Below are 21,979 nucleotides of genomic sequence, written 5' to 3' on the forward strand. Positions count from 1 at the left end.
ACTTCATGAACAGGGGATGGTTATTGGGGGGGGGGGGTTGTCCTACAGATTTGCACAGTTGCACTGTAACCGATATGGACAAAGGTTTTCAGGAGCTGCCATTTTCTTCCATTTGGTTGTTGATGTTCTCCCCTGCCCTTCTACCCAAGAGTGTTACATTTAGAAAAAGAACCCCAGTCCATTTTGCCATTTTACTTAAGTGTGTTCATAATGTATTTTTAAAATAATCAAAATAAAAACAAAAACAACCCAATAACACACACACCCGATAGCATTGGCTGCCAATCATCCAAAGGCCTGGTTAAAGAGGGACATTTTTTGCCCTCACAGCTTACACTATACCACAAGATCTGAAGGTAGTTCTGTTATGCCATCTTCAGGATTTGATCAATGGTATTTTCCTGAAGTGGGATGTGGGTGGCGCTGTGGGTTAAACCATAGAGCCTAGGACTTGCCGATCAGAGGTCAGCAGTTCAAATCCCCACGACGGGGTGAGCTCCCGTTGCTCGGTCCCAGCTCCTGCCAACCCAGCAGTTTGAAAGCACGTCAAAGTGCAAGTAGATAAATAGGTACTTCTCCAGCGGGGAGGTAAATGGCGTTTCCATGCCTACCCTGGTTCGCCAGAAGCGGCTTAGTCATGCTGGCCACATGACCCAGAAGCTGTACACCGCCTCCCTCGGCCAATAAAGAGAGATGAATGCTGCAACCCCAGAGTCAGTCACACTGGACCTAATGGTCAGGGGTCCCTTTATCTTTACCTTTATTTTCCTGAAGTACATGGTACCTCGGTTTAAGAACAGTCCTTTTTAAGAACGATTTGGTTTATGAATTTCACAAAACCGGAAGTAGTGTCCCGGCTTGCAAACTTTACCTCAGTCTAAGAATGGAAGCCGAACGGTGGAAGGGCACCGGCGGCAGGAGGCCTCATTAGGGAAAGTGCACCTCGGTTTAAGAAGGGACTTCCAGAACGGATTAAGTTCATAAGCCAAGGTACCACTGTACTTGTAAATCCACCCCTACCAAGCCTGAGAGTGTGTGTAAACTAAAGCAGAGCTGATTTGGGATTCTAAGCAGGAATCTGAGGCAAACTAGTCATGGAAAAGAAACCTGAGTGAGAAGCCTACAGAGTGGACTTTTCCCATTGTCATTCCATCCCTGCAGGATCCCCAAGAACATGCTGTATGGGGAGCCAGCTTCTGGCACTAGGCCTGTTGGCGGACCAACTCTATGTTACAAAGACGTCTGCTGGCAACATGAACCCCGTTGTATGTTTGTGCCTGGAGACAAACAGCCAGGTTGTGCTTCCACAGCAGTGACCAGAGGAGGAATGATAGCTCTGAGGAGTGCAGAAAGAAGAAACACCATGGTGCACCTGTAGCAGCAAAACCGGACCCTTCATCTGCCCCAGCTGCAATCCAACATGTCTCCTCCGCATCGGTCTCTACAGTCAGAGCAGGCACTGTCCAACAGCTTGACCTCATCCTCAATGGCACACTCCTCCATTGTCACCTGAGACAGACGGATGCCAACAAAAACTCAGGGGAACACTTCATGTGTCTGATGAAGTGAATTGTAGTCCATGGAAGCTTATGCTTTAAGAAATGTGTTAGTCCTTAAGGTGTCGCAAAACTCATTCTTTTTTGCAGCAAGAGACTAGCACAGCAGTTGTCTGGTAGCCAAGTGGCATGGGAAAATATGGAATATCACAGTCTTACTAAATCAACATGCTATAGAAGTGGAAGACTGACAAATGAACATCAGAAAAATAGGCTTATCCAAAGATGTTATTTGCAATGGTTCGCATATACTGTTTTAGAATAATCAACTATCTACTTAGTTTCCCTCTCTTACAAACATGTCTCTCTCCCACTCCATCATTTCCAAGGTCCTTATGTATACCAGATTGTTAGTTAATATTATTTCTATGAATATCTGCATAGGTATGTTTCATATAGGTGTCATCATTTTTGTAGCAATATATGAATGTATGATTGGACTCTTAAGTATAATACATGTGTTTTTTAAAATAAATAAATAAAGGAGGTAGTGAAGTTGCTGCTACTCTTGAGTAATTCAAACAGGGGTGGGGAACTGAGTCTGGCCGGTGGGCCAAATCCTAATCTCCACATACACCCAGGAGGCAAGTTTGACAGGTGGGCGAGACCACCCACCTGTCAATCACCCAACATCATCATGACATTGGGACGCAATATTGCCTTTGAAGTTCATTTCTAAGTGGTTTCTGTGGAAAATGGAAACAGAAAGCCATCTGCACTCTTTCCAACAGCTGTGCCAGAGGAGAGGAGAGCATGAGCTAGATGCTTGCTGCTGATTGGAACATTCTGTTCTACACTCTTAATGTATGCAGTGCCTGCCTGAGTAGACATGGATGTAAGAATGCTCTTGTTCCCATTAAAGGTCATATGGGGCTAGGGACAGGAGAAGAGGCCACGTGAGATCAAGGCATACCCTTGCATCTCTGCCATGTGTGTAACCAACACACCCTTGTGCAAACCTCCCAAAGAAAATGGAACACATCTGTGCCAGCTTTTCATTAATACTTGCTTTGTTTTTTGCTTCATTTGGAAAGGATTAATCAACAATGGGATCATTACCCCTGCAGAATTCTGGCTGTGTGCAATGACAGATCAGTTGTTTAAAGCAAAGAAGGAGAAAATAAAAGGGATCAGGGACCATGCAAATAAAAGAAAGATCAGGCGGGCTACCTCTGGTTAAGCTCTTCTCAGGGTCCTCCCTTGGAAACAATGCATTTAAGAGACCCAACAGCTGCAGATAGGTGAGAATAGATAGGATTAACTGGAACTCTTTGCTATACCCATTTCATGTCTGAGCTGCATTTTCTTGTGTGGCGGTTTGGTTCAGACATGAAGGTGCCATTGCTTATGGAGCCAAGACAGCCCCACCCACACCCGAGACAAAAGTAGCAGCAGGCTTGGGGAAGCCACAATGTTTGCAGAAGTTCAGGTTTATTCTGGGGCAGTGGCAAGCATTATCGGATGACAATCATTACTCAGTTCCATTCCAATCTGGTTCAGACCTGGCCATGAGACCGAGATGTCATTGATCACCCTTTGTAGAAAGTGGGACGGGGGAGTGTGACCTCGCTCTTGCTTCATGATCTTTCATTGGCTTTCGATTTCATTGGCTATGATATCCTCCTGGACTGACTCCAGGGAATGGGAATTGGGGGCATAGTTTTACAGCAACCATGTGCTTCATGTAACCATTTAGTCTGTCTTAGTCATGCAGTTGTGCAATGGGTTGTTTTTATGTAGGCTCCTCAGGTAGTGTGTGCTGAGGTTGAAAGTTGGGTTTTTTTGGAGATTGTTTACTCCTACACTTGTGCAGCTATTATAATTACGCTATATGTATATTAATGATTTATGTTTAACAAGCTGTGAGATCAGTTAGATCACACATACCATTTGTTGACATTGATGAATGTTACATAGTGGAGTATTGTTATGTATCACTACATTGTTTTACAGCAAAATGAATGTTATCAATAAAAGCATAGTTTTCTGTTTGTAAATGAGGTCATCCTCAGTACTTTCCACTAAGTATTTTATCTTTATAGCTTTCTTGGGTACTCAAAACCAAAATGATAAGTGTCAATGTTTCTATCAACAAAGGGTTAAATGCAAGATCACTTTGTTCACATTAATCCTTGTATGATTTATTTATTTTAAGTATGATGAGAAAAGTAAACAATAATCTAATGGTTTCCTGAGCAATTATTGTTACTGAAAAGATAAGCCACTGAACCAGAGGATAAAAATAATAACCAAGTGATCTACTTGATTTTCCATAGCAATAATGTATCAGCCAGCTTTAAAGTCATTATCCTAAAGGTCTCTCCCCTTTCAGCTAAACCACCAAAGAGATAACTTTCTCGTGGGAAACACTTCGCCTTGGATATATATTATTTACTTTCTTTCCTTTTGGCAGAAAATAAGAGGTTAAAGTTTAATTTTAAAAAATGAAAACAAAAAGATCGGGGGGGGGTGATGTCTGTATCATAACTTCCTTTTAAAATCAAATCCATTCATTATGGGGTTTTTCCCCAGAATACACCACAAACAAAAGAAATGTTATTTCCTTAAAGATTACCGCCCACGCCATTATCTTCTCACAAAAATGCTAAATGATCAAGCTTAGTGAGAATGATTACAATCTTCTACTATAACATGAAATAAGATACAAAATATGAAAGCGAAGAAATGATTGAGTCCAATTCACTCCCAGGGGAGACCAGACAGGCACACAATTTTAAGTAAGCTTAAGATTTTTTATTTTAAATGGTTTATATCCTTTATATCTCTTTTGTGACCACTTAGAAATGATGGTGTTAATATATGGCAAATGGCAGAAATCAATCAAATCATCAATAAAGTACTGAATTTTATGCTTTGATCCAATCCTTCCTCCAAGGAACTCAATGAACGGATGCACCAAATGCAGAGGAAACCTCTTTTCCCACCCAGATGCCTTCCAATATTATGACCTGGTTTGCATGGCGCAGTGAGCCAATTTGTGTTTGAATTTGCAGGTTCCCAGAGAGGAGCTCACAGTACTTTGCTCCTTTCCTGCCCCTCTTGGCTGCTGAATTAAGCTAAGCCAAGATTTGTTCTAGTGTGTCATCCACACCGGGACTCACGATTAACTTTCTCCTCCTCGCTATCAGCTAAGGTCAAGAACAAACCTTGGCTGAAGCTTGTGGTTAGCAAGGAGAGAGCCTAATCATGAGCCCCAGTCCAGATATTGAGTTGATGATCTTGGGCATGGAGGCTGCTAATTCCAACCAAACCTGTGGTTTTGAATCTGCAAAAGGGGGTCTGTACAAGACGGAACCTGCTGTACTGGCGAAAGAAACCAATCTTTCTGTAAGATAATGGCGCTAGCCAGCCAAGCTAAGTACCCCCATTCGCATCACCAAACAGGCGGCCATGTTATCATGGAGACAATGGAGGGATGGTGTTATACAGGAGGGGGCAAACATTTTCCCTACCCCCTCACCTGGCTGGAGGTGACATCATATTGTAAGGAGGAGAACAGCAAAGGCTGGTTGGCATGTTTAATGTTGACTGGAAGCCTGAGAGACAGGGAGGCTTCTTGCTCTCTGCTGAATCCAAAGCTATGGCATTGGGGACCTCTCACCCCACCCCTAGAACCCTAACAGGGGAGCAAGATCTGTTGGAGCATTGATGTAATAAGTCATTCCATCCTATGCTCAGGTTGTATATATGTGTAAATACAACCATGTATCCTAAAGACACTACAATCTCCATTGACCTGCATTCCAAGGAAACCAAACCCTGAATGAGCTCCTGGAATCCCTGGAATCTCTTGCTGCTCAAAGATTGGGGCATGCACAGTAATACTCATAGATGCAAATGTAGCCTGGCTATCCTAGAGGATTTTCTGGACTCAGAACACTGTATGTGGCCTGGCCCCTCGACCCCACCTGCAGCCTGTATTTTTGTGTATGTCATAGTAATACTAAAACAAATGTCTCTGGCCTGATTAAGATGGTGCACAGCTAGCGTCTCACTTCATGTGAAGTGAAATAAATAAAAAGTGAGAAGGATGCCCCTGCTGGTCTCCACATTTTAGGCCCCAGAAGCTGCAACCTTATACATGCTTACCTGGGAATAGGGAGGGTAGATCAAGCATCAAATTGGCCCACAGTCCACTTTTCTCTAGTTTTGCTTGCAGTGTCTTTCTGTGAATTTCTCTAATACTGGGCTTTTTTTTTCCTTTTACAAGTTTTTGAATTCGACAGCCTTTGTTCCCATAGGACAGGCATAGGCAAACTCGGCCCTCCAGATGTTTTGTGACTACAGCTCCCATCATCCCTGACCTCTGGTCCCGTTAGCTAGGGATCATGGGAGCTATAGTCCCCAAACATCTGGAGGGCCAAGTTTGCCTCTGCCTGCCATAGAATTTGGTCAGCTACCATCTTTGATCTTAACTGTGTATTCAATTTAACTTCTTTTATTCACTGTTGAGATGATTATGTTAGCCATTAACCACTGTTAACGCATATTGGCTTATTGTTAATCTTTCTCTCACTTTTTGGCCCTGTGACGCAAGCAGAAAGCACAGTCATTGTCTTTCATCTAAATGTGAGTCTATGTTATTTATTAATGTAGCGAAAAATGAGCTTTACTTGTACAGTGGTAACTCTGGTTATGAACTTAATTCATTCCGGAGGTCTGTTCTTAACCTGAGGTATTTAGCTAATGGGGCCTCTCACTGCCACTGGCGCGCAATTTCTGTTCTCATCCTAGGGCAAAGTTCTTAATCAGAGGTACTACTTCTGGGTTAGCAGAGTGTGTAACCAGAAGCGTCTGTAACCTGAATGGTCTGTAACCAAGGTGTTTGTAACCCGAGGTACCATTGTATTTTGTGAGTGTTAAAATGTGAGCTGGATGCGTATATTTTTCTAATAACATTGTGACAAATTTATAATATTGTAATAAACAGTTAATGTTTCCATCATGCTGTTTATGCTTATTAATTTTCATTATTAATCCATGGGAAAATACCCAATACTGTATTGTGGATTGTTGTTTTTTTTTGTTGTTTTTTCTGGACAGAGCATGTGGGTTGGGGGAGGGGGGACCATAAACATACAGTGCCCTGAAATCTGTCCAAAAATCGAAAGCAACAATCAATGAAATGGGCAGTCATTTGCTTGACAATGTAAATTGTGTAGATGGCAAGAAAAAAGTCACCAAGAAGACAAACTCTGGGGAGGGGATGAAGGTGCATCATCCCCTCAACCTCACTTCCAACAGATAGTAACCCTGAAGCAAGATGCATAATTCAGTTAGCAAGGTAAAGGGGCATGGGTGGCGCTGTGGTCTAAACCACTGAGCCTCTTGTGCTTGCAGATCAGAAGGTTCGTGGTTCAAATCCCTGTGACGAGTGAGCTCCCATTGCTCTCTCCCAGCTCCTGCCAACATAGCAGTTCAAAAGCACGTTAGTGCAAGTAGATATATAGGTACCACTGTGGCGGGAAGGTAAATGGCATTTCCGTGCACTCTGGTTTCCATCACAGTGTTCCATTGCGCCAGAAGCGGTTTCGACATGCTGGCCACATGAACCGGAAAGCTATCTGTGGACAAACACCGGCTCCCTCGGCCTGAAAGCGAGATGAGCGCTGCAACCCCACAGTCGCCTTTGACTGGACTTAACCATCCAGGGGTCCTTTACCTTTACCTTACTTCAATTAGCAATTACCGGCTCAGTGAGATTTCAGCCAATTCTAAAAGTGTAATAAAAAATTGTAAACAATAGTATTACTTATGAAGAGCTAAAGAGAACTGAAGCAAACTGGCACAGCTAATGTGTCTACCAAGTATCGCTGGGAGTCCCACTGAACTCAGTGGAGCTTACTTCCGGGTAGACAAAAGCACCCAAAATGCTTATTTTCCAGTCGCTCCGGATATTTGCATCATGCGACATAGGATTACAAAATGTTATCTAAGGACACAACATCTCCTCCTCCAGGAAACAATCCCTTGCTGAGATGTGCAGCAACGGTGCCGCTGTACAACTTTGTTGTTTTGCCAATTTTACATCTCAGCCACAGGTCACTTTGCAAAACGCAGACCAAAGTCAAGCCATTTTATTGTCCCTCCCTCCCAAATGCAGTTTGATTGCAGGATCGCTACTACCAGTACTGCTACATTTTTTGGTAGAGGATATGCCTTTGCTGTGTAGTGACACAAACAGTATGTTTTTCCAACTGTTACAAAAATTCTAAGGTTTCAAATATAAAATAAATGTTTGTAGGTGCACAAGGTAAATACACACATATAAGTATATAAACCACAAGTCTGAAAGAGTACAGAGAGCAATCCTGAAGCCATCTTGACCTTTAATGACCCCCCTTATTTCCTGTGCAGAAGGAAATATATTGGAGGAACCTTTTCCAATCGTTCTTTTCACTTACAAATCCTGTCTTAAGGGCATATTTTGTGTATGAATAGGGTATGTCTATGACCTGGCCAGGTAATGCAATCAGTGACCATTATCAGGTATCTTGTCAGACAGGGAACAAGCCACACTCTCTTCTGTTATAGACCGCCTCTTTCTGTGACATGTATATTATGCCTTTTGGGTGGTCTTTGGCTAAGGAGTTGGGCAATTTCAAAATGTCATTCTGGTGCACCTTTGCTCTGGGTCCTCACCTCCTTGCAAGGGGTGGTGGGACTCTGTTGCAACAGAAAAATAAAGATCTCCCTTGCTTTCACTCAATTTTCTCCGATCGACTTAGGGGGAAACTGAATCCTTCGATGGAGAATTGGGCTGTAAAAGCCAACCCCAATTTTTTTCTAGAACACTATTATTGTTCTGGGTTACCCGTATCTAGGAAGCAATGTTATACTTCAAGACTTTCTTTTATTTATTTGTATTTTTTTTCCAGACTTATATTCTGTTACAGCAGACTGGCTCATGTCGAGTTGGCCAACATGAAAACATTCCTTTCTCCAAAAATGTATTAATAGTAGGAGCACTAGTAGCAGAAGCGGTTATTTTTATGCTATCTTTATAGATAAAAGTAAGGTAGGAGGAAATGACAGCCCACCAACCTGGTCAAGTTCACAACCTAAATTCAGTAGAAAGGGAAACAGATGGAAAGGAAGCCAGAAAACTAGGAACATATAGCTCCATTTCAAATGAGGACTGAGGTGTAAAGGGTTAAGAAAGGAGGGCAGTGGGGGGGGGGACCCTGAACGGGCCAAGAAAAAGCACAGACATGTGGAAGTCAAGTTGTAAAGAAGCACAATATGCAGTCCTATAGAACACGTTTGCTGCTTACTTGACATGGAAACCAAGGTGGAAGCCTGAACTCAACCATTTCTATGCTTTTTTATTCAGCGTGACTTCCTCCGTGTAAAGCACTTCAACTCTTTTTTTAAACCAAACTTTTTTGAATCCAGAATCAAACATACTGTAATGTTAGTAAGCACACTTAATACACATGGGGTTAGGAGGTTGGGGGGGGGGAGTTTGAGCAAAAACAGAGAGAAAGAGAGCGAGTTGAGGAAACAAATAACGCTGCTCCCTAATCTGTTTTCAGAAACGAAGCAAGACAGGAGGTTTGAAAACTCAGCAGTAAAGCAAAGAGTGAGGCAAAACAGCTTAAGGCTTAGGCTGTTGACTTTGTTCTATTATTTATTTAATAACAAAAGAAAATAACTCTTTGGATATTTTCCATTGTCTCATGACTGCAGCAATGCACAATTTTTTAATTTTTTTAAAAAAAGTATGAAGCCTGCTTTTTCCTTAATTTTCCCACACACTCCATGTGCAGAGCCAACATTGCAAAATATGCAGCTAAAACAAGGAGTTTCCCAGGACATCTCCATACCATACATTTAAAGAGCATCCAACTCACTTCTAAAGTCCAGGACTTCCCAAAAAATATGGGAACCTTAGTTTGTAAAGAATGTTATGAGGGGAAACTACAATTCCATAGATTTATCCCAATCACTTTTTAAAACAGATTTGCCACATTTATCACATGTGCAAATGAAAAAGGGCTTTTGCGCTTGTTGCTTCATGAAGAACCAAAGCAGGCAAATGTATAGTTAAGTGGCATACAGAGTCACGTGGCTAACGTGTTCATGAAAGTCCACCATATATGGTTTTTTTTACGGCGAAAGCTTTTGTGAACTACACTCCACTTCATTAGATGATTGAGACATTATTCTGAGTTGAAAGTGTGCATGTATTTCATTCCTAACTATGGCCATTCACACACAAAAAAAGTTGTGTTGATAACACAGACATCTTCACACTGGCAAGTCAGCTAACCCATGTCATGTGATTTGTGTTTTTTTAAAAGAATCCACTGTGACAATGCAATCCACAAATGACAGCACTGAACCTCTTGATGTATTGTAATTCTGGAGTTTCACACTGAAGTCTCCACTTGAGGTTCCTTTGCTCCAGAACAGTCACCTTAAGATCAATTACAAACCACGGCTTAGAATGAGTGAGCAGGCTCCTATAGAGGAGATTATAGCCACTTTGCTCAACCTTGGTTATTTTGCTTCTGCCCTGCGTTGAGCCAAGTCATGGATTGGCATAACCTGGACTTGTGGTACAGCACTGTCCAGACAAACCACAAGCTATAAACCAGGTTTGACCTACCATGGTTTACAGCTTGTGATTTGTCCAGGAGAGTCAACCATAACCCTGGTTTCCAGTGGTTGCAGATGCTTCTTGAGACTGGAAGGTGGAAGGCAGGGAGACCAGCGGTAAGCAGAACCACAGTGAAAGACAGGAACAGCCAGGTGATACCTGGTTTGCTCCCATCCTCCTTCCCCGCAAAGTTCTACATGACTGAGGAGGAAGAATCTGGCAAGCAATGCCACTCCTTAGGCTGGTTGTATGTAACGAGACAGCAGGCAGGGGAGGCTGAGGTTGGTGGGGCAATGCATGCTTCCGATGGCACACTAAGCCAAACCATGGCTTAGCTAAGATGAAGGAGAAATTGGCCACTGTGTTCACTCTGGGAATCTGCACATAAAAATATTTCTGGATCGAGAAATGCTGTGCAGTGGGACTTTGAAATAAGCTGTAGCAATGAAAATGGATTTTACGAAGACTGGTGCTACCTGTAATCAAGGCATAACTTTTAGAGCACGCCTTAATCCTGCCGCATTTTATTAAGTTTTCTTGTTGTCCTAGTAATTTGCCAGCATTGAAGGAAACGTTCCTTCATCAGCTCTGCAGGGAACAGGCACGGAAAGCTGTGAGCAGAAGGTGGCCACTCCAATCTGCTTGTTAATACAATCAAATCACTGTACTCAAAAGCCTCCATGCAAAACTCACTCGAACCAGTTCCTCCTGAGCAATAAATTCATCACTAGGCCTCTTTTGTTTGTTTTTTAAGGTAGTAAGTGCAATCTGGCAGCATCATTGAGAGAAATGAGAGCTAGTCTAGAGGGCTCCATAAATAAATCCTGACGCAGGGCAGGACCAAACTAATGGCAGCATAAAATAAGCATGTTTCTCCAAGGTTGAAAGCCTTAAGAAGTTTCTGCAGACTTCCATCTATGCCCAAATTTCAGCGTAAATAATTAAACTGTTGCCGATAAGGCTTGGATCCTAAAAAAATAATAAGGGAAGGAAGTTCATGGAAGGAAAGTTTTGCATCCCATAAACTCCTGCAGTGGTTTACTGGGGGTCTACTGGAAATTGGCCCAAATACTTACCTAAAGAAAATTTGCTTTCCCGCGGACCATGAGCAGAAGAAATCTCTATTTAATGAGCCATAGCTCAGTTGCAGAGCATCAAATTTAATCTGCTTTCAATGCAGTGGTTAAATTGCTAGTATCTCCAGGTACATCTGGAAGCGCACTTCCTCCCTTTCTGAAACCCTGCCAGTCAGTGTAGACAATACTGAGCTAGACCGACCAGCAGCCTGACTTGGTGTAAGGCGGCTTCCTAAGTTCATTTGAAGAAAAAGAATTATCAGTGCATTTGCACAAGTTCATCCTGTCCAGTGTCCCATATCCAGTGGTGGCACTTTCCCCAATACACAACGAAAAGAGTGGGAGGAAGGGAATGAGAACAAGTATAGGAAGATTGTTGCACACACGCACACACGCACACCGCCCAAGACCCACAACATAGATGACAAATTCCATCACATCCATACCACCCACCACCCTGCTTATTGGTGCAGCCAGTGGAGTTCAGGGGGCGCAGCTGCCCATCCAACAAAATAAATAAATAAATAATTTTAACTAACTGACCAATTATGCCACAGATAATGCAGTTCGGGCCCCCTAGCATAAAGTCTGCCCCCCCCCCCGAATAAATCCTGGCTAGGCCCCTGACTCTGCCCATAATTTATCTGCAGATTTCCTGGAAAAGCTTATGACAATTCACACAAATAATGCAATAAAATCCATAAAGATGTCAATCCCGAACCTTTAAAATCAAGCATCCATCCAAGAAGACTACTGTGGCTAATTCCCTTTCCACCCTTTCCAGAGATGAGTTTTTCTACTGCAGGGCAGCTTTTATATGACCCTTCTCCACGAAAGCAATGATACTAGCAACATGTGACAAGAGAATACAGGTTAGAAAGGGAGATGTATTACTTGATCCTTTTCATTGGTGGTTGAACCTGGGTCCTTATCCATGCAGAGCATGTGCTCTAACACTGCATCATGGCCCCCTTCTCAAGATGAACCTCCCCAGACACAAAGGTGGCCCAACCAGAAGAAGAGAAAATATTGATGTACGGTATATGCATCTTTTAATGTAGGGACAAGGAAAGTTGCACCAACCTTCTACCCCAGCCTTTGCCATCCAGATGTTTTGGACTACAACTTCCATCAGTCCCAACCAGCTGCACTGCCTGGGGCTGCTGGGAGTTGTATTTCGAAACATCCAGAGAGCCCCAGGTGGGCAAAAGTCGTTCTGCACAACTCTGCAGAGATGCAAAAGCCTTTGCATCTGATTACCTACAGCCTAGTCTGGCATGGTGGGGGGGGGGATGCATGCTTCAGATCTGGGTGGAAGAGCATTTGGATAACCCATTCTCAGCGTATTTCCTCACTGCACTGCATCCCTTCCTCTCCCGCTGCTTCCTGCTTTTGAAGTTTGCTCTGGCAAAAGGAATGATTTGAAGGGGAGGGTGAGGAGCGGCCAGTGGGGGGGCATTAGCAAGGCACAAATTCTTGCTTGTAAACAAGCAATGCTTCCAATTGCCATACTTACTAGTTTTTGCTTGTTTCAGTCTGTCGGGTGCACTGAGATCAATGGGGCTTACACCCAAGAAAGCAGGCAAAGGATATGAAGGCATACCAGTACTAGGCAGCTGGGAAAATGTACATCCTTTTAAAACTATGCACCTGAGTAGAACAGCTGGTTGCCTACATTGACTAGGGTCATTAATTTGCACCTTAGAGACCTCGTTAGAGGGCAGTAAAGTAGGAGATGCTAAAGATGCTGCACTGTTGCCTTTGTCTGCTCTCTTTCCTCACCTGCTTTAGCAAGCAAAATGCCTAGTTTTAGCTCCCCAGGAGGAGGCAGGGACCAAAGGAGGTGCAGCAGCTGTCTCAGATACAAGCACAAGTTCTCCAGTGACACCTGGCAACCCACTGAACTGGTAAATATGTTGACAGATCTTCCCTATAATCCTTTGCTCAAAATTCACATGGACCGAATGTTCTTTCCACAGATTGAAAGAATGGAAAATGTCCAGTTTTCCCTTTAAAAACACACACAAAAACCCTGAATTTGTGTTTTATAGGGGAATGGTAAGTGTGTTAATAACTATCTAAGTCCTCTGGGGACTTAATCTGGGGAGCCTCACTGAACACAGTGGGACTTACTTCTGAGTAAGCCAGTATAGGATTGCACTGCACAATAGGCAATGTAGTTTTAGCACTCCGCCTATGGGTCTAAAAGCACACCACCACATTATTGTGTTCTCTGTTAATTAATCTAAACAGACAGCCACTCCCAGTTCCATCTTCCAGGTCACTAATGCACATTAGAATCCTCAGTTTAATGGGCACCTGGGAAGCCAGAATCAGGGACTCCCTGTTCCAAGATTAATCAGCAGGAGGTGCAATTATGTGATCCTATATATGTGGTGCACACCCTGTACAGTGGTACCTTGCAAGACGAATGCCTCGTAAGACGAAAAACTCGCAAGACGAAAGAGTTTTTCGTTTTTTGAGTTGCTTCGCAAGACGAATTTCCCTATGTGCTTGCTTCGCAAGACGAAAACGTCTTGCAAGTTTGTTTCCTTTGTCTTGCAAGTTTGTTTCCTTTTTCTTAAAACCATGCATTCAGGGGGTGCAGTTGCGACTTGACTTTGAGGAGCAACTCATAGCACGCGGTGTGGTAGCCTTTTTTGAGGTTTTTGAAGACTTTGGTGATTTTTGAAGCTTTTCCAAAATCCGTGCTTCGCAAGACGAAAAAATCGCAAGATGAAAAAACTCGCAGAATGAATTAATTTCATCTTGCGAGGTACCACTGTATTGTACTTAAGAACCAGATAGAAATTCTGGCCTCATAAAAGCTTATCAGATGCACTGCACATCATGCAACACCAAACACCCGCTCTTCTATTCTTCTTATAAATTATTTGGAATAATTAACCTCTCGAGATCCATATTCCTAATTACATCGGGGATGCAAAACTCTACTGCAATGTTTCCCAAACTTGGGTCTCCAGTTGGTTTTGGATCACAATTCCAATCATCTTGCTAGCTCAGGATGATGGGAGTTGTAGTCCAAAAACAGTTTGAGGACCGTGTTTGGGAAACACTGCTGTACCCACAATGTGATGGCCTGGGATTCGGACTCGGAGGCTGAACCTGAGGAATCCCAGCCTGCACAGGAGTCCCCGCCTCCAGAACCAGCTGAGCCGGGGCTGGGGCTTGAGCCTGAAGGGTCCTCACCTGTGCTGGATCCTCAGGTGCATGCACCAACTGGGTCTGCTCTGGCTCCTGAGGTGATGGAGGACCCACTGCCTGCAGGTGCTCCACTCTCAGCCCCATCAGAGGAAGCTGAGGTTGCCTCTGGGTTCGGTAACCTTCCAGCCTCTCCTGAGCTGCAGAGGCTCAGGGCAGAGAGACGGAAGGAACTAAGTTCCCACAGGAGGAGTGCTTGCCTCCAGGCCAGGAGAGGCAAGTCACCTGTGGACTGGGGCCGCCCTATGCCTCTAGGCAGATAAAAGCCAGCCCAGTCGCAGGTTGCGGAAGCAATGTTGTTGGTAGCCAGTTCCTGCCTGCACCCTGTCCTGCCGGATCTCCTGACCTCACCCGACTCCCTGCTTTGGACCCAGCTTCAACTTTGACAGACAGCCTCATTACTGCACCCTCGACCTAAGACTGGACTCGGACCACGCCTCACGAAAACCCACAGGACCAGCACACACAAGCTCTTGGGGGTGATGGTTGGAAGTAACCCTTTTTACAATTAAGTTTATGGCAGGGCATCCTCCAGATGTTTCTGGACTATAACTCCCATCAGTACTCATTAGCATGATGGGAGTTGTTGTTTCACACCTTCTGGAAGGCACTATGATGGCTTCTGCTGGTTTGTGGGATGAGAAAAGGCATGTTTGGGCTACAATTTGGGGAGCTGAGGGATTTGTGGGTAAAGCTTGACCAAGCCAAGCTCTTGTTTCCTTCCGCTTCAGCCCATGCTGTGAGTCACAATTCACTTTCTCACCACTTTTGAGCTTCCTAAGAACACCTTTGCTCCACAACTCTCTCTAGAATCCTGGTTAGCAATTATTTTTTAACAGTGGGAGAGTGGAAGGGAGTCTATATTTTGCCTTGAGTAAAAGCTGAAGAGCCAGCAAGCATCACACGCTCCTCCACCCACTGACTCATTCTGGTAAAAACTGGGCGAAACACAAGCAAAGATCTCTTTAATCCTTTCCTCCCCAGTTCATCCATGGTGTTTCCATTGTGAGACACCGGCAAAGAGGCTAAAGAAGAATCGACCCCACCAATGCAAACGGGAGAAAATAATTCTGTTCTTATTCATTCCTTACTTGCCAAGATCAAGGGGTGGGTGGGTGGGTGTGCTTTGACTCTCCAGATGTTGAACTATAACTCCCAGCAGCCCTAACAAGCACAACCAGCGGATGGGGATGTTTGTAGTTCGGCAACATCTGGAGGGCCAAAGGTTCCCCACACTTGGCTTAGGTCTTGGCTCACACATAGAAGCACCAGCAGCTTAGAGTGCAGATAGTAAGGGCAGGCTCCTTGGGCCTGGAGGTCATGTGAGAAGATGGTCAGGTGCAAGCAAACAAATAAAACCAGACTCCTGCATCTTTGATAGTTGCGTAAAAAGGGGGATTTCAGCAGGTATAGCTTGCCTGACCAGATACATGTGCTGAAATTTCCTCTTCCACACAAATGTTAAAAGTACAGGAGCCTGGTACACTTTTTGTCTCTGACCATCTTAGTTTGGGGGGGGGTGCACAGAGTGATCAGTTCATTGTCAATAGCCTGCCTCTCCTCTCTAGGTCAGGTGTGGGGCTGACCTCCAGCTATTGTTGGACTCCTATAAGCCCCAGGCACCACGGCCAAGGGTAAGGTTACCAGATTTTTTTTTCAGTGAATCCGGAGACACTTTTCAACTTCAGTTGAAGGGGATGGATTTTGTCAGGGGACTGATTTGTAAATCCGGGGACTGTCCCCAGGAAACGGGGACATCTGGTAACCTTAACCAAGGGTCCAACAACAATGGGAGGGTCATACGTCTCCCACCCCCTGCTCCAGCCTAACCTCCACTTCCAACCAGCCACCTTTTCTCTTTCAACCTACTTCCCTTACACTTATTTATTTTAAGCATTTTTCACTCTGTTCTTCAAGCAAAAAAAGCCTGCAAGAGCAACTTACATACATAACAGCAAGGATAACAAGACAGTCCTTGCCTGCAGGCTTCCCATCTAAAGTACACAACACAAAAGGGGGGGGGAGAGATGGGAAGGGAGAAAGAAAACAAGCAAAACTCAGGATGCTGCCTGCCTATCACCTGTTTCGTGGGAGAGGGATGCTAGGACATGGTGAAACTTGAAAGGAATCAGAACAAATGCTCAACCAAGACCTGGAATAATCTAACCTCAGGCAACCTTTGTGCAATGAAGTCCTGAGGAATGCTCAATAAGCTAGTCACCTGGAGCAGTCCTCAGGCACCGGTTCTTAAAAGTTAGGCAACAGGAGGGCCAACTTGAATAAAATACGGGGGGGGGGCTGTCAGGTAGACCCTGCCCCACATAATCGAACACATGGCACGGCGCACACCATTTGAATGGCAATTCCCATCAACTTTGGGAGCCCCGTCCCCTCAAATATTTTATTGGGGGGGGGGCAAAAGGACCTCGGCCCCCAGGAGTCAGCTCCTATGTTAGACAGTAAGCTCTTATATGAAAGACCAGCTGGATAATTCGAGCAAAGGCTTCCCACTCTTAAACAAAGGATGCTTAAGTTATATATCACCACTATTGCTCCCCGTCCTGCCATTCCACCCCTCATGAACACAAAACAGGTGTGTGCCTTTCCTTCCTGGGAAACCCAACCAGATGGGCAGGGTATAAATAAATTATTATTATTATTATTATTATTATTATTATTATTACAATGTTGCCTGCCGAAAGGCTGCACCGGCTGAATTTCCGCCTGGCGTGTGTAGCTGTGCTTTAAAGCCACAGCAGTGCTACTGCACACCTGGGTAAGGTAGCTCAGCTGGTTAGAGCATGGTGCTGGTCATAACACCAAGGCTGAAGGTTCAATCCATCTAAGGGGTGGGGGGCAGCTGCAGAGTCCAGGGGGCTGGACTAGATGATCCTCAAGGTCCCTCTTCCGAACTCTACAGTTCTAGGATTCTATGGCAAGCAACGCTTTAGGCAATATATGCATAGGCATATGCACATATACACGCGCACGCCCCATGCACCCACGCTCACCTGCGGTCGTCTTGTAGCCGCGCGGGCGCGCGCGCTCCCCCTCCGCCACCGCCGCCGTGGCTTCTCTGGGCGGCCGGGCTGCGTGCGGGTCTGTGCGGGGCACGAGGGCGGGGAGAAAGGGTCACCTAGCGCCGGAGAGAGAGGCGGCTCCTCCTCGGAGCCTGCAGCTGCGGCTGCTGCCCCCGGCTCGTCTGGGCGGCGGAATCAAGGGCGGCGGGGAAGTTAGCCCTCGGCGCAGGCCGGGCCCCCTCGCGCCCTGCCGGGAATCGGATTACAGGGCCGGCCTCCCTCCCTCCCTCCCCGGGATTTATTTGGGGCCCTCGGCACCGCGGAGATTTAGCCGGAGAGCAGCCGGGGGCGGGAGCAAGCGGCTGCTTAATCCAGGCCGGAGGGGAGCGGGGCCGAGCTGGAGGCAGAGGAGGGAGGAGGCGCCCCGCCGAAGCATGTCTACTCGGGAGTAAGTGGCGCGGAGGACAGGGAGATGCCCAGGCAGGGAGACACGAGCTAAGCCGCCCGCCGCGCCCACAGCCCAGCGTGTTTCGTCTCGCCGCGTCTTCCCGCCCTAGAAAAGGTTTTGCCGCTGCTGCTCTTTGGCCACGTTGGTGCCCAAGAGAAAAGCCCTCGCTTGCTGCTCTGTTGTATCTGCTCCGCGGCAGAAGGCAGGGGGGCTCCGTCCAGAGTGCCTCTGAGCGCGGGCAAAGAGCCTTTCCCTCCCCGCAATCGGTGACGCCGGAGCCGCGACACATCCTTTCAAAGTGGTTCGCGGAGAAGCTTCTCGTGAGAAGAGCAACAAGCGAGAGAACCGTGTTAAGAATGGACTTTTCACAAATATTGCTCCGAAATTCTCACTGGTCCTGTTCAGATTTTACTCGTGGTGGCGATAGTCTGCCTTTCTTCCAAGGAGCTCAAGGTACTATCAGCCTCCATTTCTCTCTCTCTAACCCCCACCCACCCCCGCCGGCTTTTATCCTCACAATAAGTCTGTGGTGTAGGCTAGCCTGAAATTAATCCTGGGAACTGTAGAGTACCCCTCTCGGGAGCTATAATTCCCAGAATCCTTAACAAACTGCGGTTCCCAGGATTCTTTTTAGGGTGGTGGGAGACAAGGGCTTTACATGCTTTACATACATGGTGCTTGTGCAGCCCCTGTTTCATAGGGGGGGGCTTTAACCTGCGTCTCTCTACTCCCAATCCAATACACTCAACTATTGCCCAACCCTAGCTTAAAAGATGCCTCTCCTGCCAGTGCCATTCAGCAGGCAGGAGAATGTGCTTGTCCTGTAGTAAGTTGTGTTTACAAGGACAAGGAAACGCTGCAAGGTGCCAATCCACCTGGCCTGCTGCCCTGTCCAAGCCTCTGAGTAACAGATCATTCCACTGCTTTAATGGTGTTTATGTTTTATTGTTATACACTACCCTGATGTTTTGATACAGCCATATGCATATATATAGTGTATACAAATAAATAAATGTCATATAATTTAACAGTATTGTAAAGCCAACATATTCAAGGTAGGGAACCCTTTTCATACTCAGGCCTTATTCTCATCTGCACAACCTTCCTGGGCGAGTGGCACATGCCAGTGGTGGGTGGGGGCAGAGGTAAGTGTGTGTGAAACAATGGGTTTGATTATTATTATTTTTTGGCCTGCGTGCAGTAGACTTGGTTCTATCCACACTCACAAACCTTCTCTATTCAGACAACCAAGAGCCATTATGAGAGTTCAAGAACACATTCCAGACAAACAAAAAAGTCAATGAGGTTCTATAAAGCAGGTCTGGCCTGGGGAGAGGGCCACATTCAACCTCCAGGGCTTGTGTTTCCCGCCCTTTTTGTGCCCTCTTCCATGTTGTCCGGGGGGGGGGGCGGTTACATCTTCCATCTAGTTATACTGCACTACTGGCCTGGGGCATTTAGAACCACAAGACAGAACAATACCTGTAAAAAAGGGCATAGCTTCCAGCTAATCTTGTTGGAAAGGAAGCATTGCAATTGCCAAGTGCATTCTATCAACTGTGGCATCTTGGAATTTGCATTTAGTGACTAGTTTCTTGGCAGTTGGTACTAGGGGACATGAAGAATCTTGTCTCTCTTCATGTGAACAAATGAGAACCCCTTCCTGCACCTGGGAATATAAGACCTACAAATGAGCATAAACTGCCTATGCTGGATTACTGTGTAGACTGTCTAAATCAGTTTGCCAGACAGCAAACAACCAGGTGCCCTGGGGAGTTTATATCCCAGCTGTGAATTTGAGGGACGGTTGTCTCCAGCACTGTTGGTTTGGCAATACAGTGGTACCTCAGGTTACATACGTTTCAGGTTACATACATTTCAGGTTACAGACTCCGCTAACCCAGAAATAGTGCTTCAGGTTAAGAACTTTGCTTCAGGATAAGAACAGAAATCGTGCTCCGGTGGCACGGCAGCAGGAGGAGGCCCCATTAGCTAAAGTGGTGCTTCAGGTTAAGAACAGTTTCAGGTTAAGAACGGACCTCCGGAACGAATTAAGTACTTAACCTGTGGTACCACTGTATACTACTGCTGTAAATGGAGGTTTCCTCTAGCTGTCATAATAGTCATTGATTCCGTTCCATCTAAACTTCTTTAAAAGCTACATATAAAAACACAAAAAACTGGTTGGGTAAACAATATACAGTACCAGAATAATAATTTTAAAAAAATCTTTTTAAATTTAAGGAACAAGAGAGGGAGATGACATGCAAGAATCTACATTCATTCAGAAAACTTTATCCCATTCTTTCGCCAAAAAAAGCTCTCCAGAATGGCTTATTGTTCATTTTAGAGATATATATTTATATATTTTTATATAACAACCAGAGTCCTTGCTTTCAGACATGACAGAAAAGGAACAAGGGATGGGGAGGGAAGAGAGCAACTGCCAAACTCCGCACCAAATCCTTGATGTTACAAGGTTCTTGTCCTGATCCACCGGCCCAAAGCAGGGCTTGTAGGAGTGGTTTGGTGCAGACACATTGAAGAAAGATGTCAAAAAACAACAGAATGATCAGTTCCAGTGCTTTATTTTAAGAAGGAAACGTAGGCTTACAGCACAGCCTGCAGAGCCCCACTGCCTTTGCATATGCAGGACGGACACTGCAACAGTGAGAGGCCATCATGACTAGTCTGCACCCAAGCAAACGTTTTATACATTCTTTATGCCCAAAGCAGCATGTGTCACTTTGGCCAGAACTTCCCATCACTTCACCTGACCGGATGAGAGCACAGGTGGCAAATACCCAAGTCTTACAGACAGTTCCCCTTTCTGGGCTCAGAGCCCAGCACCCCAAGCCCATCGATAAGGATAACATCAAAGCAAGGCAATCAGTTTATATCACAGCAAGTGAATATAAACATATATGAGTTCATTGTTACAACATCTACCAGTTAATTGTGGGGTTATCTTGACTATGAAGATGGTGTTTGCAGAGCTTCCGGAACAGTTCTTGTAACAGGGGATTGCTGTGGGGTTTTTTGCTTTGACAGTACCTGGGAAACAGCCTGGTGTAGCCAGCCTTCTTGGAAGTCACTGCAATTGAGCCATACCTTGTTGACCTTAAAGGATGACGACTTGGCGCTCTGAGTCCTTGCCGGAATCTGACACCACCTTGTTGGTTCTGCAGTGCCAACACCCGCAAAGCTGCTCTTCCTTACAGAAGAGTTGGTTCCAAAATCTTCGGGTGGGGTGGGGTGCCTGGCCCAGCCAGCTGAGAGTAACAGTCAGTGGAGTTGTTGTTTTCCCCACTACCTCCTGCTGCTGCTTCTCTTCTGCCATGAATGTCCTCTCTATGGGCACTTTCAAAGAACCACCTCTCCATTCTGTATCATGTAGTCCACCATACATGGGAAGGGTTCAGCGGTACAGCATATGCTCTGCCTGCGTAAGGTTCCTCCTTTTGTCTCTAGCATCTGTCCTGTTGGGTCAAGTCAAAGGCCTATCTAGTCCAGCATCTGGTTCTCACAGTGGCTAGCCAGTTGGTCTAATGGGAAGCCTGTAAGCAGGACCCAAGTACAACGGCACCCTCCTCGCTTGTGATTCCCAGCAACTGATAGAGGCAAAGCACTGGCATTATGGCCATAATGGTGGCATCTAAGTTGGTAGCTATCACTACACCAGGTATGGCTGGGAAGACCCCTCCCTGGAATCCTGGAGGTCTGCTCCTAAGTCAGTGTAGATTACTGAGCTAGACCAATAGCCTGACTGTGGATAAGGCAGCTTCCTATGTACCACCCCATTCTCTGCTTCTGTGCAAATTTGAGAGTGCAGAAAGACCCATTTCCTGACAGCTATCTGATATGCTCCAAAGTGAACTGAATCTATTGCAGTGTGTGAATGGTGCCCTATATTTGACCTCACATCTGCAAGAGACCAGGGTGGGAAGGTGTCGTAGAAGGCCATGAAGTATGCTAGTAGAAGAGATCTTGCATGATGCTTTCTGTGTTTAGTAAAGCCATCCGTACAGTGCCAA

At 45.3% G+C, this 21,979-nt stretch overlaps 1 protein-coding gene across 2 annotated transcripts in view; it reads right to left on the minus strand.

The window, feature by feature from the left end:
• The window catches only part of SLC16A12 (solute carrier family 16 member 12), a 40,406-nt gene extending 22,248 nt beyond the window's left edge, over positions 1-18,158 (minus strand). For both annotated transcript variants that reach the window (XM_081861878.1, XM_081861877.1), the window contains exon 1: positions 17,489-18,158. The gene's annotated coding sequence lies outside the window, so the exon portion shown is untranslated. The remainder of the gene's footprint in view (positions 1-17,488) is intronic.
• Positions 18,159-21,979: the final 3,821 nt, after the last annotated feature.

The sequence above is a fragment of the Podarcis erhardii genome, assembly GCF_964252035.2.
Source record: "Podarcis erhardii genome assembly, chromosome: 5".
Lineage (NCBI taxonomy): Eukaryota > Metazoa > Chordata > Lepidosauria > Squamata > Lacertidae > Podarcis > Podarcis erhardii.